Source organism: Castor canadensis, chromosome 19 (assembly GCF_047511655.1).
Source record: "Castor canadensis chromosome 19, mCasCan1.hap1v2, whole genome shotgun sequence".
NCBI classification, from domain to species: domain Eukaryota; kingdom Metazoa; phylum Chordata; class Mammalia; order Rodentia; family Castoridae; genus Castor; species Castor canadensis.
Window position 1 is genome coordinate 29693788 of NC_133404.1, and position 17598 is coordinate 29711385.

Below are 17598 nucleotides of genomic sequence, written 5' to 3' on the forward strand. Positions count from 1 at the left end.
TCTACCACTTGAGCCATGCCTCCAAGTCATTTTTGGTTTTAGTTTTTTTCAGGTAGTCTCAGGGCTTTTGTCCAGGGCTGGTCTGGACCAGGATCCTATAGGCTGCCTTGTAGCTGGAACCACAGATGTGTGCCACTACACTCAGCTTCTTGGTTGAGATGAGATCTCCCTAACTTTTTGCCTCAGTTGGCCTGGAAATGTGATCCTCCCAATCTCTGCCTCCTGTGCAGCTGGGATTACAAGTAAGAGCCACCACCACACCCAGCCTAATTAACTGATTCTTGAACATCTTGGCCCTGCTTGAGAATTCTGGTAAAATGATATTTGTAATATACACCCGCTGCATCTTGACAAAAGTGGATGCTGCAAATCCTTTTGGAAAAACAAAGTATTAAAAAATCTATAAAAATCCACAAAACAATGTGGAAAATAAGAGGCACAGTGTGAAAAGCCACTATTCGTGATCCTTTGGAGGCCTGGGGAGGTTACGTGTATGTCCATGTTGTGCCACTGGCTGCCCTCCCAAATTTGAGAGGCACCTCAAGGCATTTGGAAGGAAATAACACTTGGCTAGGGGAAGTGGTACCAAGGGAGGCTTTTGGTCCAGGAATTACAAGGAAAGTAACAATAATGTTAATCAAGTGACTAGAATTGGCTTTCCACAGACTGTCTCTGCAATCATTGGCAAGGAATATCTAATTTTTTTTTTTTTGCGTAGTTGACCAAAATCTGTCTTCCCTAGAATGCATTAACCTCTTGATCTATTTGCTCTTAAAATTTGGCACGCTTGAGAGTGCAATAAAGCAATGTATCCTCTCTACTGAAAATTCCTGCTGGCGCACAATTTACAATGAATTTAAAAGGACTTTAAGCCAAGCCATGGACTCTGGCTTGGAATCTCTGTGTTGGAGTGGGCTCCATTTGGCACATGTGAACTAACAATGGGTATGGGATCATTTCCCAAGAGCTTCAGTGTTGGGGGCCCCTCATCTCTGGGAGCTGAGGAAAATATTCCAGTCACAAGAAAAAGAATGCCTTAGCAACTCCTAAATTTGCCCTGGGAATTCGTGATACTCATTGCTCATTATGGAAACATCCACTCAACTCACCCAGGGCCATTTCTCCCAAAGGGCGCCATGAATCACATCTGTAATCCCAGCTACATGGGAGGAGGATCTTTGTTTGAGGCCAGCCCAGAGGAAAAAGTTAGCAAAACTCCCATCTCAACAAGAGAAACAAAAATAATCTGGACATGGTGGTGTGTGCCTATCATCCCAGCTAAGTAGGAAGATCACTTTCTAGGTAGACTGGGGGAGAAAACATGAGACCCTATCACAAAAGTAACAAAAGCAAAAAGGGCTGGGAGGGTGTGGCTCAAGAGGTAGAGTGTTGTCCTAGCAACCATGAGACACTGATTTCAACCCCCAATACCACTAAAAAAAAAAATAAATAAATAAAATAATAAAAAAAAAAAAAAAAAAAAAAATATATATATATATATGCCTCTGACATGACTAGACAGGTAGGTATAAACCAGGGCAACTCAGCAGTATTCAAATTAGGGAGTACCACTTTTAGGTTCTGGTGTGTGTGTGTGTGTGTGTGTGTGTGTGTGTGTGTGTGTGTGTGTGTGTGTGTGTTTGGTTGGGTTGGGTTAATCCAGGCTCACCTGAACCAGACCTTTACTTTGCATCATTTCCCCAAGAAAATCTGGTAAATAACCAACAAAACAATCGAATGATTTGGTTCAGAACCAAGCCATATCCCTGCTCCCACAGCCCTTTGACTCTGCACTTCTATGGCCCTGTCTAAGAAGTCAGGGAAGTCGTGTCTTCCATGTGATCCAGTAGAGTGGACCATTGGATGGTTACAAGCCGACATGCTCCCCTCCACACACAGGTTACACAAGTCTGAGACCTTACAGGTAAGTGACATGCTGAAGATCACTGATCTAGGGGCGTGGCAAGATTCTAGCCTGGGTCTGTGGTCCTCAGTGCCTGTCCCCAAACCACAGTCAGCACAGCAATGCACTTTTGGATCACCAGAACTCTCCCCATACTAAGGGACCACCTTCCCTGGGGGTTCTGGGCTCTGTGGCCCATTCTGCATTAACAGTCCCTTGCCTGCTGTCACCAATGCCTTAGACAACTGAGCAAGAGACAAGCAGATTTTCATCTGCCTCTGGCTTAGTGATGCCCCATCAGCCTCCCCAGCCACACTGCATCGGTTCTATGGTACCAGTGTCACTTTCTGCTGACATTGCTCCAAACTACTCCAGCTTTCAGCTCCCTCTGCAGGTACCAGGAAGGCCAATGGGACACCATGGTCAGTCTCCTTTCCCTGTGGCCCATGGGGAGGAGCCAGAAGGGCAGGGAGGCAGTGTGGAGGGCATGTGCCCTTGATTTGAAGTTGGTGGATTTAGACTTGACTCCTGAACCTTCCTATCCTGACACAGTGCCCTCAGCTGGGTGATGCCAGGGTGCTAAGTAAGGTGGCTTGCTGGAGCTCAGGACTGAGCAGCCATCCTCACACAAAAGGCAGAGCAGGGACTGCTCCCGGGGGTGGTGTCCTCACAGGAACAAAGCAGCACTGAGATCCTGAGCTGTGCTGAGCTAGGTCCTGGGGCCCTGAGGGCTTGAAGTCAGGCCTTTGCCCCTCTGATGCTTGTGTTGGCTGTCTCTCCCCTACCTGGCCTAGGGTCCTCCCCCACCTGTCTATTCTCTCTCTCTCTCTCTCTCTCTCTCTCTCTCTCTCTCTCTCTCTCTCTCTCTCTCTCTCTCTCTCCTATGCTCCCTTGCTGTTAGTGTGACAGCAAAATACTCCCAGCACACGTTCTGGCTTGGGGGAAAAGCTGGAAGTTTCTGTTGATATCAGTGCTGCCTTCTTCACTGGTCATCTGCACCCGGAGGCTGTATTACCTACTTTTCCTGGAATTTGCTCTTCCTGCGCTTGGAATCTGAGACTGAGTGATGCAATGCCTCCCTGTCCACTGCTTCTTTGGCTGGCCACATGGAACCATTAGGTCCACCAGACGGTTTCCATTTTGTTCCTTCCTTTTCTCTATCACCCTTTCAGTGTATCCTGAGGTTTCTGAATAAAGCCAGAGCAGCAAATTCTCATCTTTGGCTTGATAGTGCCAGTGGAAATTTCACTGTAATTCTTAGGAACCAAGTGGCTTTGCATTGAGTGTCTACAACTTTTGGCAGGACAGGTTTGTCCACTTAATTATCATTATAAAGTTTTTCCCCACTCAGATTTTTGTCCTTACATATTATATCACTTTTGGACAAGTGTGCATGAGTGTGGGGGTGTATATAGAAGGGCAAAAACAATTATTCATGTGGACTACCACACTGTGTACTTAAACTTTAATTTTTTCTTTAAGGATGAATATTTAAAAGCAATTCATAGCACTTGGCAATCACTCCTTTTATAACCAATTTTCTTTTGCTTTCAGAAAAAGTCCTTTCTATAGGTCCTGTCCCCTTGTCTTACTCATGCCTCCATCACATCCTACTTGGGTTATAGACGGATTCCGCTTTATGACTGGTCTAAAATAATGTCTTTTGAATATCTAAGGAACCAAACAGACATAAAGAAGACTGATTCTAAGCTCTGCAAAGTAAAATGCTAATTACCTGCTTCACTCGCCTGTAAAATATGCAGATGGATTAAAATCCAAATCACTCATCTGGGTTTCCAAAGTTTCTGTCATTCCACTGAATCCCATAATTTAAATCCAGAATTGACTTTACCTGTCACATATGACTCTCTTTCCTTGGTGGATCTGTAAGTGACTATTTCCAAGCCACTGACTGGGGAAGACAATATGGCAGTCCCTCTATGAAGACTCCATGCCTGTCCATGTCCCACCAGATCTAGGGCTCACTTGCCTGTGGACCCAGATGTCTCCAGGAGAGGATCTGTGCTGAGGACTCTCTGGTCTTTGGGGTGCCAATGGCCTGAGCGAACCCTACATTTGACTTTGCTTTAACTGCCACTCCCTATCATACCCTGTCTCTCTTTGGCTCACCATTATTTCCTGTCAGGGATCCCTGGTTAAGCCTGCTCCCAGGTGGATGCCAGTCTAGAAGGCTTTGGTAGGGAGTTGGTCCACCATATGTCTCATGCACAAGGGGCCACACTGTCACCCTGCCAGGGCTAGTGCTGCTAAAATATCTCTTCATAGTGGAGGACTGATTGACTCATTATTCTCTGTGTCCTCCAGCAAGTGCCCCTGAGGGAGCAGCCTTCTCTCAGCTACCTGCTTTCTTCTGGGCCCTGACTCTGTTGAGGCAGAGAAGGCTACATACACATCAAAAATGTGCACTTCGTGCCCAATGGGGGTGTGTTTCCCTGCTAGGAGACAGCCCCACCACCAACCACACCTCCCACCTGCTGGGCATCTGGACAGACAAGGCCATGGGACAAGTGGGATATAAGCAGAGCTGCCAAGTGTTGGAGTCCTCATGAAGCAGATATGAATGGCCCATGGTCTTCCTTCCACTCACCAATTGGGGAAAGAACAAGACAAAGGGCTTTTGGAATGGAAAAGATACAAAATGGAAAGACCCAGGCCCCTCACACAAGGCAATGAAGAAAATCATCTATTGACCAGTAACAGCTGCTGTAGACTGCATAACAGGAGTGAGATTTAAAGTTGATAGTGTTAGGCCAGTGCTATGGTTTGGATGTTGAGTCTCCCCCAAACCCAAGGCTCAAGTGTTAGAGGCCTGCTCCCCAAGTTGCCACTTTTGGGAAATAGTAGAGCATGTGAGGGGCAGTCTAGTGGGTGGTCTTCAGATCACAGGGGTCATGCCCTCAAAGGGGATTGTGGGATTCCAGACCCTTCCTGTTTCTCTCTTTTGCATCCTGCCTATGAGATGAGCAGTGTTGCTCCACCATGATGTGCTGTCACAGGCCCCAAAGCAATAAGGTCAATGGATTGAAACTTCCAAAGCTGGGGGCCAAAATAACCCTCTTCTCTTTAGAAACTGGTTATTTCAGATATTTGTTATAGGGAGAGAATACTGACTACACAACTACTGAAATATGGGGAACATTTGTTACAGCAGCTATGTTACCCTCATCCTCCAACAGCCATCTTGTCCCCCTCTTTACCTCCATAGAGCTCCCCTGGGTGTGCCATCTATCCTGATACTACACCACACACCCAGGGGCTAACTCCTCCATACTAGTCGAGATCAGCAGGAGCAGTAGCTTGATACCCTCAAAATCTTTTTATAAGATGAATTCTGTCTCTTCAAGGATGTTCAGCAGGTGGTGCCCAGACTACTGTGAAGAGGGCTGGGTTTCACTCCTCAGTAGAGTCAAGGTGAGGTTATACCAAGGTCCATTCTCCCAAGTGCATCCTGACTGCATGAATAACATAGTCTTTCTCTCCCTCAGCTGTTTGTACCTGTTAAACAGGAGAATGATGCCATCCACACAGGGTAACTGGGAGGTTTTCAAAGGATGAGACACCTAAAGTACCTGCCCCATGGTAAGGATTTGGCTCTGTTCCTTCCTCTTTCCCAAGGAGGAACCTCAAACACAAATCCATCTGGCTGGAAGTAAAGAGGGAAAACTCCCTATTAAGTCAGACAAGGCAGGTCACTTCCAGCTGTGGCCCACCTGATGTGGGGTGAGCTCAGCAGACCTTCCAGCATTCTAGGGAGATGAGTTGTCCCAGCAAGTGGTCCATGTCAGCCAGTGACAGATCAGGATGGCTATCCTGGGCCCATCTCATGACCAGAGTCCCTGAAAAGTCACAGGTGGCGATGCGGAGTGCTCATGGGACTTGCTCCTACCACAGCTGGGCCACCTCAAGGCAGAAGGAAGCTGTCCTGAGGACTCCTTAAAACAGCCCCTTCCCTTGATCTCCAGGATCAGCACTCTCCTGGCTGGTCTTTTACAGATGGGGACACAGTCCAGGACTTCACTTTAGAAGGTCCACAGCTTCTTTGCAGCCAGCTGCTTGGTAAGGAGGGGACACGATGGTTCTTCTCCTGAACTGGCTTCAGCTGTCCCATCTTCGGAGGCTCACTCTCACTCTCCACATCTTTTTTAGACCTGGGCAGTCTGACAAAGGTGTCCTGGGAAGTGCACCTCATATCCTGAGCTCCACGAGAGCATCGGCCAGAACCCAGGCATGGGCACCTGCTTGGCTTTGGTCTTCTGATCAAGGCTCTGGCCATAGTCAGCATTCTTTCTTGAGCACATGGTGCTTGAATGTTACCTTCCTTGACTTCACTTCTGCAGCAGATCAGCTTTCAATGAAACACGGCCTAGGAACCAATGTCCACTGGGTGCTTCTGGAAACACTGAAGAGTAATTTAGAGCCTTTGATTTCAAATGGAATCAGGTATTCCAGGATTATGTTGGTCCTCAGCCCTTTCCTAAGGCCTGATAGTTTCTTAATATCAGCCAAGAGATGCTCATTTGTGGAAACCAGATTAACTTGTTCAAAGCTCTGGAGCTCCTAAGCAGAATCAAAATTACTTTATACACATGGGGCACTCAGGATGTCACTACTAAACCTTTGCAGGGGATTTCCCAAGGTTCCAGGCCTGCTCCCCACTCCCAGAAAGCATCAAATGAGCACTTGAAGGTAGAGTAGATGCCTGGAATGTCAGGGGTAGGATTTGCACCTAGAAAAACTGTCTCCTCCATATGCAAGGTTTGGGTGTTAACTTCTAAAGTTCTGAACTAGCAAATAACAGGGGATATTCTGAAAAGATATACCACATGGTTTGTGAAAGAGGCTGGGACACAGAGGCCGAGTATGAGACATGTCAGTTAGAAAGAAAGTGGGACACAACCCTTTGTGCAATGAAATCCTTATCTCCACTTCCTGGCCACTCTTTTCTGCTCTCTCCTCTAATCTGGTGTGTGAGGACTTCTGGACAGTCAGTTGTGTGGTTAGGAGGTGTCTTGCTAGTGTCTTCCTCATCATCTCTTCACCAAGTAGCCTAACACCACAGGAATAATGAGCATCCAAGATGGGCACACAGCACTTTGCTGGGACAGTCATGTGCCCCTTTGTCCTCTTCTCTCAACAATTTTTGCCAAGCCAAAACAGATCAAAGTAAACCCCAAAGGCCTCACTTTAAGGGGCAAAAACACCCCTCTGTGGATAAAATTGAATCCTTGTAAATTGGTACAGCTACTGTGGAAAATAGTATGGACATTTCTCAAAAAATTTGCTCTAGAAATACTACACAGGCCAGGTATAGTGACTCAAACCTATAATCCTAGCTACTCAGGAGGCAGACTGTGAGAGGTTTGTGGTTCCAGGCCAGTCCAGCAAAAAGTCTGCAAGATCTCAGAGAGAAACTGGTACTACACTGATGGTGCCTCCCACAATCATTGTGCCATCTAGAGCCTTAGCCTCTAGAATACTGAGATGAATGCATTGTGATGTTGTGACTAAGAGTCATAAACAAACAAACAAACAAAAAAAGCAAACCCAAAGCGATGTGTTTCTTTTTAAAAATACTGCTGTCTCCAACTGGTCTCCCCTTTTTGCAAATGTGCACAAATAACTCCACAAATTACCAATCTCTAATGGGTAATTTCTCTTAAAAGGAAAAAAATCAAGGATAATGTGGGTGACTGCAGGAATTACAGTCACAAGGATTTTGTGGGGTGCTGTTTATGGATGTTGGCATGACAGGAGGGAACAGCCTCAGCAGAGCAGAGACCAACACTTCATTGGCTAAAATTTGCTTCGCTAGCTGGATGTCATCGGGGTGCCTATTTACACACCTCATCTTTGTCATCTTCATGGGAGTCCTGGAACAACTGTCTGGATGAGGAAACCGAGTCTCAGAGAGGTGAAAGGGCTATGTGTCACTATGCAGCATGGAGGTCTAGACTGAATATATGTTCACCTAGTTACATAGTTCACCAGAGATTCCCAGAGAGGAGTACAGCACCCAGGAGCTTAAAATGATGTACTTCTGTACTCAATTGCTGGATTGGGGGTGGCTCAGGAAACTAGATTTTTCCATCTCTGCCCCCAACTATGTATTGGGAATGACCCCTTTAACCACACTAGTTGGCAGGACTCAGCACTTTCTGGTTATGTCCAGAAAAATTGTTACTAAAATACTATTAAAATTATATAGAACATTATTCTATTTAAATTATATTAAAACAGTACAGTCCAGGCTGGTATGTCAATCTCTTTCCCTGCTCACCTGGCAGCTCTCCAGTGCAGAGCTCGCAGGGAAATGGAGCCCTTTTCAATATAGAAAAACCAGGCCTTTCACTTATAGGTGTGAGTTTCAGTGCCCGAGCTTAACCCTGGGCTATGTGGAAAGCCCCTTTCCTACTCCATTTTCTGCTGCTATAAGAGAACAGCATAGACCGGATAATTTATAAAGAAAAGCAATTTATTGCTCATAGTCCTGGAGGCTGGGAAGTCCAGTGTCAAGGTGCCTTCCACTGGTGAGAGCCTTCTTATTGCATCACAACATGGTGGAGGGCAGAGCACTCACGGGAGAGCTCACTTTCATAACCAGCCCTTTCTTACAGTAAGTCATCAATCCATTCATGGGGGTGGGGCCCTCATGACCCAATTACCTCTTGTGGTCCCATCTCCCAATAGTGCCAGTCATAACGGCAACTAAGTTTCAGTGTGAGTTTTGGAGGGAACATTCAAACTGTAACACACCCTGCATATTCTACTAACAAGGCTGAGGCTGGCAGCCTCGCTTATACATCCCCACCCCATCCTCTTCTCTCCCTGAAGAACTCACACACATGCTCATCAACACCAGCATGGATTCCCACGCCTTCTGTCACTTGGATGAGCACTTTTTGATAAGTCACCCCCTGCTCCACCCATCCCATCTAGGTCAAGTGCCCAAAGATGAGGTAGAGGTTGACTAGTTAGCCAAGGAGGCCACAGACGAGTGAGGTCTGATTTGGTGACCATTATAAGGCTGAATTATGTCCCCATGGATTGAAGTTCTTATCCCCAATACCTCAAAATGTAGCCTTATTAGGAAATAAGGCCTTTGCAGTCTGTACCAGATTAAGATGAAATCATAAAGGTGGGCCCTAACCCAGTGTATCTGGTGTCCCTAAACAAGGAGACACGTGGGCACAGAGAGACATATGCAGGGAGAAAGCCACCCAAGTGCAAGCTGGGTTACTTCAACAAGCCAACAAACACTGAAGAGTGCCAGCAAACCACAGACGTAGGAGAAAGGCCTGGGATAGATCCTCCTCACAGGCTTAGAAGGAAGGCTGCCCACAATGAGATCTAAGGTCTCTATCTAGTCTCCAGAACTGTGGGAGAATGAATTTCTGTTTAGTCATCTAGTCTGTGGTACTCTGTAGCAGTCCTAGTAAGCAATATGTGGTCAAACATCCCAATGCTCCAGAAAAGTTACAACTCCAAATGTCCTAAACTTTGATCCTCATAAGCTCTCAAAATGTTCCAGAACTTCTGACTAGAGAAATTCACTTTTATAAGCTGCCTAAGACCCCCAAACAGCATAAAAACCATCAAGAGTCTGTAAGTCTTGATAAAGGGCATAGAAAATATGGTCCCCAAATGTGTAAGTTCGTTTACAAAAGCTTGTCTCATTCAGGACTCAGTTTACCCAGCAGGGCAACAACCTGCTTTCCCTGCATTAGATGGGAGTTAGGACAGGGCCCATCCTGTAGAAGGCCACACAAGTCCCTGTCCAGTCTTGACCAGTTTCCTCATATGGAAGGCTGGAAACCTTTCAAGAGTTGTGCCAAGCTCCTGCCCTGGCACTAATTCCTGCATTCGGAGTGCTGTCCTTCCATTGGGGCTCTTAGGGACCTTAGGAAGATGGTTCTGTATGCAGCTCACATGCAGCTAGTTCCTTCAGACCTGGGGACAGCCTGGGGATTGCCCACCTCCTGCCTCTCTGTGCTTGGACACATTTGAATCCTGCTGGCTGGCAGTAGAGCACAGTGACTAGTTTTTCTTGGGAAGCACCAGTTGGGGAAAGGATCCATCCAGGAAATTACAATGTGGTCAACTGTCCACCATGATGTTTTCCAAGGCAAAAGACTGTGGTGTCTTTCATTGCTTGGTGTTGCTGGAGTTGAGTTTGGAAGCTGAGCTTTCCCATGGTTCCTTGGCTCTTCTAGTCAGGCTGACAGCAACTCAAATACCCCTAGAAATGGGTGTAACATCAGAGTTTCTCAGACGCCTCAGAGCCCTGGTCTGAGGGGAGAAAATGATTTACAGTGAAGGTGGGCTTTCCTCAACCCCATCCCACAGTGGCTAATGCTTTGAAACCCATCCCCCGGGCTGTAGATGAACAGCTTAAAGGTGCCAAGTGATTGGTTAGACTAAATGCAGTGCCATGTGGCAAAAAAGGAACTCTGGAGGATGTGTAGGACAGGCAGACATCGGCCACCATCCCATCTCCATCACTTCCTGTCAAGTCAACCTTGCTATGTCTCAGTTTCCTTGTCTTGACACTAAGGTAATACACGTGTTCACCTTCTAGCATCACTGTGAAGAATTAAATGAAATTGAGAGTCGATAGTAAGCACACATGTACTAAGCACCCTTTCACTAGCACTGTAAATACTTTTCAATAATTGCAGCTTTTAGACTGGTAGGACAAGAGGAAGAAATGACAGCTCAAGGGGAGGGCCCTAGGCAGAGAGGAGACCATGTTCAGGTTCCCCTACTGAGGGAGGTTGGGGCCTCATACAGAGCTGGGGACCCAGGCCCCCATACTCATTTTTCTTTTTTAGACACCAATAATTTACAATGTTGGGAAAGACGATTTTCTATAGTTCAAGAACCTCCTATTACCAGAAGGAAACAATTTTAAGATGACTTCTAGAAATGTATGGCATTTATAAATGGCTGCTTTGGTGGAAACACAGAGACACACTGGTCCTCAGACTTCCACTTCCCACCCACTTTCTGTGGTGTGTTGTGTTTAACATAAGCAAGGCCAAGTCGCAGGACTTAAAGTCTGTGGAAAGGAATTTTCAAGAGCATCTTGTCAGCTCCAACTCTGTGGATCAGCCAACTTAGGCCATCTGTTTACTTTGTTATTCAGTTGTTGGCCTAGGAGATGAAGGAGTATGGAGGTGGGGGAGAAGGGGAGAGAGGGAAGGGGAAAGGAAATGGGACAGGGGAGTAGCGAGAGAGAACCCATCATGGTAAAAAGAAATCAGAATAAAAATTCTCTGTCCAAACAGGAACAGATAGGCTTCACCAGGCTTTCGTCTCTGTTGGATACCCAATTCCTTACCTCACTTCAACTGAAGCAAGTCAGATAAAGCACTGTGCATCACCCCCACATGCTAACTAGTTACTGGAAGGAATGCAAGCATTTCCCAGCCTCTGCAAAGGGGCCAGATGTTTTCCTCATTAGGGCTTTCTTAGGGTAGAAATGATTCTTGCTTGTTTAATGCTTGAGTAGATTAGTAATCATTTTGCAAAGCCTGGAGCTGTCTAATTTCCATTGCCTTTAAAGACAAAACTCTTCAAATGTATTTTTGTAGCATTAGCTACATTGGCTATGAAGCATAGTTGCCAAGAATGCTTAGCCTGGACCAGTTTTACTGCCCCACTAACCTAGTTTTCAGCAAATACCTAAGTTAGAGGAAGAAGCTAAATGACATCAGGAAGATACACAAGTCCAGCATGTGGGACATTCTCCAAGACATTACTTTTGGATCCTTCAGTCAAATGTCCTAAGATTTTTTTTTTGTAAGTATTGGATGTACTGTTCTGGAACACTAGAGAACGTAACGATGCAACCAAATGTGGTATATAAACCTAGGTTAGATCCTGGTTTAAATAAGTAACATCATAACAGGTGTAACAGACATTCTTATACCAACTGGAGAAATTTGAATATATATTAGAATATCGAATATATGTTAGATATTCTAATAAACTGAATATATATTAGACCAGGATATAGGATTGCCACTATCTTAGGAATGATATGGGTATTTTGGTTATATTGAAGATTACCTTTATTCTTGGATATGGAGGTGAATTACATGCATGTGTGAGATAAAGCAATGGTGTGACAAGTTTTCACAGTTATTACAACTATAAGGACGTATGCATTGTATAATGCTTTCATATTAAAAAGCAGCAGAAAGGACAAACATAAAAGAAAAGTAAAGAGAAAACCAAGAGAATAAGAATAAATAGAAAAAAATTTAACAAGAAAAATATAATTTAAAAATTGGGAGAAATCTATTCTAATTAGAAGGCATGCCTTCCACCTATTTTGTCTTCTGAAAAACATAATGAAGAAAATACTGCCAGCATGCACCCATGCATGACAAAATACTAGGAATGAAAAAGGGAAACAAGGGCATTAGAGCATCTAGATGCACAGCAGAGGTAATGTCCTGGGTGCAGAAGAACACAGATTCCACTGGGAGTACTGTCAGTATATTAGTTCTTGGGTTGAATGGAGAACTCATGTGTGCAACATACTATTAATAAATGAATAAAATGACACTTAAGAGGGCCATGCATGGACCAATGAGGATGGATGGTAGATGACAGAGGCATATCTATCTTTATGTAAAGATAGAGAGATAATGGATACAGACAGAAAGAGGGATGATAGAAATGCCATTTAGATATATCCAAGATATGTGTCATATATATGGAAAGTCTGCTATATTCAGGAATTTAGACATACCTACATATGTCAAAGCATGTTACAGGCCTTGGGAACAGGGAGCAGCTTTTGCCTATAGGCCAGAGGTGAGCTCTCTGAGAAGGTCCCCTTAAAGCTTATCCTGGAATGCATGAGTAAGCTACCCCTTGATCCCTGGAAAGGAGTGCTTCAGGAAGAGGGACAGAAACATTGTGCACGTTAAGGACCATGAGCTCAGAGCAGTCCAGTGACAGGACACGGGTCAGGGAGGATTTTGAAGCCACGACAAACACTTCGAGATTTGGTGCATAAGAAGCAGTTAGTGGGTTTTTGTGGAAAAGTGACCTATCTGATCTGTGTTTTTAAAGATTAAAGCTGAGTGGTTCTCTTGAAAAAGTGGATCAGAACATTATCGCACCCATAAGGGAGGGGTGATATCCAAAACACCAAGCAACTTATAAGGCATGGACTTGGACCAGTCCAAAATGATGCTGGTCCTTGAAGAGAGTCCAGGGCCAGAGAGAGGGCCCAATTCTGGAGCTGCTGGTTCTGGGTCAGGTCTCCCAGGATGGAGAGGAAAGCTGGGGGGCAGGGGGCACTGGGAGACTCAGGATGTATCCTGAGTCAACTGCTTGTCTGCTATACAGAAGGAGTCAGTAACATAACAAAAGGTTCAACACATTCCTGTACAAAGACAAGATGAACACAAGACCAAACCATATCTTCATTTAACAGTCTAAAGTAGCTAGTGTGGAGCTGGAAGTTTAAGGAAACCCAATCAAGGTTATTCATGTGAAATGCAGGAATCATCCATGTGACCATCCATCTACCCATGTGACCACCCACCCAACCATTCATCCATCCATGTGACCACCCAACTATCCATCCACCCATCCACCCACCCGTCCATCTATCTGTCCACTCATTCACTTAACTATGAACAGACAGGATCAAAGGATCAATAGTTTTGGAGTTCCTGGTGTAGGCCAAATACTGTTTTAGTGCTAAAGATGTATCAGTGAGCAAAAGAGGCAACGCCACGGATCTCTTGGACTTTATATTTTAACACAGAAGGATAATAAAAAATACATATCAAGCCAATTTCAGCCTGAGAAAATAAACACTATTAATGATCTTGTGATTAAGAAGTGGGTTGGAAAAAAAAAAAACAATATAAAGAACTCATTCCTGCTTTATTCCTACTCTCTAGCCTGGGATAGGACTGGGAAATGGAAGGTGATTAATACATACTGATTGGAAGAACAAAATAAATGTGCAGTAATATTTAGCCATCAATAAGAATTATGCATATCTATGTGTACTTCATAATATAAAAGGGTATCTGTGGGTAGAGCCAAGCAGAGAAATCATTGTTACAAAACTAAACACACATACAGCTGCACAGAGAGCTGGAAGAATCCACACTACATGGAGAACGCTGGGAGGGAAGGTGAAGCTTTTTTCACCTTTTCGTTAATGTGTTTGTTCATTGATTATATTTTAAGGGCAAATGCTCTTTTTAAAATGAAATGAGCTTTTCCAAAAATGCATATGATGATGACACACATCAGGAGAGGTGATCTGGAAATGGCGCAGGAAAGCTGGTGAATAACTGGAGTCAATCACGAAACCTGCACAAGACCATGTCACTTTGCAGGTCTCAGATGACTATGCAAGGCCAGCTCACTCACACACGATGCCATCTACCAGGTTCCAGACGCTCTACATAGCTTCTCCTGGGTCCAAGGAAACCCTCTGTGGTACACATCAGTTTCTTTCTTTTTTTATTCATTTTGCTTTATTTTTAACTTTTGATTTGCCATACATTAATAATACGAGGGGATTTCCTTGTGATAACTACACAGATGTATACAGTGTACCTTGAATGAGTTCATCTTCTCCATTGTATTCCCCTCCCCTTTCCCTTCCCTTCCTTTCAAACAGTTTGGTGAGTTTTATTACGTTGTCTTCATGTGTACGTATGCAGCACACTTCCATCCTTTTCACACCTCTGTACCCTTTCCTTTCCCTTTACCCCTTACCACTGATGTCCCTCTAGAAGTCCCCCATATACATTCATCTCCCATTATCATCACCATCACCACCGTCATCATAAGTGAGAACATGAGGTACTTGGCCTTTTGAGCTTGGCATCTCTCACTTGGCATGATGATCTCCAGTTCCATACATTTCCCTCCAAATGACACAATTTCATTTTTTTAATGGCTGCATCAATTTCTCATGCACACCTTTATTTAAAAAATCACAGAAGGCATAAAAACAAAATAAAAAGTACTCAAAGTTTTCAATTTCAGCATCCTGGTTGTACCACTGAAATAACTTGCCAGGATCTAGTAGCCATTCAATAATTCAGACCAACACTGCAGAGGGAGACTAGAGAATTAGTCAATTTTGTGACATCTTCACAAGAAGAAGAACAGGATAGGATGTGGTTGGCCTTTGGTTTTCTCACCCTCAAAACACCTGCTTCATGTGGGGAATATTAAAAACCAGGAAACAGGGTGCTGTGTTATAGAGAAGCAATAATTTTTGGCATGCTATTACACAGTAGGGCGACCATAGGTAATGGCAATGTCCTGTATGTTTTTAAAAAGCTAGAAGAAAAAATATTGAACATTTTTTCTACAAAGAAATGATAAATGTTTGAGGAGATAGCCATGCCTACCCCGATTTGAACACTACACAATAATACACATGTATGGAAACATCACATAGAGCCCCATAAATGTATTTTTTACATGTTAGCTTAAAAACTGTTTTTAAATCAATGGACATCAAAAAATAAGTTTTTAAAACTGGAGACAAAGGCAGTCTAAATAGATTTGAGTGTATTATTACACTAACAAGGCATGCCCTCCCTAAATCCTCCTGGACATTTTTGGTCCAAGAGCCCTGCCAAGGACAGCTGCAAACAAAGAGGCAGTGGGTGGGATGTCACAGGAGTGTGTCCCAGGCGAGGGCTCTCTGACCCCAGAGGCTGAGCAGCGAGAATCAGATGCTCGAACTCCTAAAAGACCCTGTAATTTTCATTTGATTAAATGGAGGGAAAATCAGTATGTGAATCACCTTTCAAGTATTTAATTTAATTAGACAAGGAAAATGAGGCTTCTTTAAAATTCTTACTCGGTCTTAACTTCTGTCACATAGCAGCCTAGAGTAATTGGTAAAAGTGAAAAACTGATTGCTGAGGCTTAAGCTTATTTATCACAGTGACTGCACTTTTACAAAGTGAGTTTTCTGGTGCTAAGCCCTCTGCAGAAAGGTACGGGTCCTGGACCATGGATTCCAGTCTTTTCACAAACCACCTCTGATAAGCCACTAGTAATAAGATGGGTGGGAAGGAGGGGTCCAGAAACAGACAACCAGATGGGAACTTACTGCTTGTGCTGTCTTCCTCGGTGTCCCTCTGTTCCTCTTCTGGCTTCTCTGAAACATAAGGATCATTCAGTATGATTGGTCCTGGAGCCCTGGGTCCTTCTAATTCTAGGCAAATGACTTATGCAGAACCATCAATCCCACCAGGTGCCAGCAGAGCTGGGCTTTTGCCCCAAATAACAGGGATGCCCGAATCAGAGATCTTTTCTGTCATTAGCAAACAAATCAGAAAGAAAGCTGGCTAGCTCTGTAGCTGCCCTTTACCTGGAGTCCCCCTGTGGCCTCTACTGTCTTTGGGATGCATTGGTCTTTTATCTTCCCTTTGCTCCAAGGGTCTGACATGTGGAAGGCCATTTCCTGATTCCATTCCTCCTCCAGGTCTGGCTGCAGCAAACTGGATACAACTGTGTGGAAGGATAGCAATCTCTCTGAAGAAATAACCAACGCAAGGAATGAACCTGAGTCTGTTCCTCAACCTAAACAGAGTAAAACTTCCCAATAAGGTGTGGTATTTGCATGGGGCTGAAATTCAAAATTAAGGGAAAAACAGACCCAACCCATCAAAAAACTCACAATTGACCATTTCTCATTTTTGAGAAAAATTTTAAATGAAGGCTCAATGAGTAATAGTATTGACAGTTACGGAATTCCAAAATATATAAATTTCATCATAATCAAATAAAATCAGTATTAGAGCAAGCCAGAGATTTGACTGTATTTTCCTCTAGAAAAATAGTCATTAGGCATGTTAGAAGATAAAGAGGTTAGAGAATATGACCACTGAAATCCTTCAAGAACCCTAAATATTTAACTAAGCACCTATGCACTATGAGGGACTTCTGGCTGCTTTCTCCCATACATTTTGGCAGGATGCAACACTGTTGTCAGGAGAGGGCTACAAGATTGACAGGGCTGGGGCAGATGGACCAGAAGCCACCCATTCTGAGACCCACCTGGCCAGGTATCAGAGATGGGGTAGGGTGGGTCCAGGCCTTAGATTGTATGTAGCAGTCTTCCTACTTTGAGAAGAGACTTGGACATCCCATTTTCTTCAAAGTTGTCTATTGTTTTCCACTTCCAAATGAGAATTGATCAACTCAACAACATGCATCCATTAAATATGTGTAAGTTTTGAGTAGCAATGATACCTCAGTAAAGCTGTTTAAGACAAAGGAAGGAATTCTTCATTTTTTCAGGCAGACCTGGGATGTTGGTTCTCAGAGAGGCTTCTTGGATCAGAAGCAAGCAGCACTGGATGCTAGGCTATATCCTCTCCTAGCTGATTTGCTTCTTAAAGCAGGAAACTAACACCAGCTTAGCCCTGAGAAACCCAGGTTGCATCCAGGAGCTGGGAGAGGATTTGTAGGTGTTGTGGCTCCCTCTGACAGCTCTGGGGAACTGACTCTGCCAGAGGTGTGTGGCAGGTGGTTTCTGCTATCAGCACTTGGAGCAACACTGCTGATGCTTCAATCTTGGGAATGCATCTTGGCAGCCTGTTTCCTAGTGTATGCTGAGGTAGCTAGAGTCATTGCCTTCCCCCACCCGGAGCAGCAAGGGCTGTCAT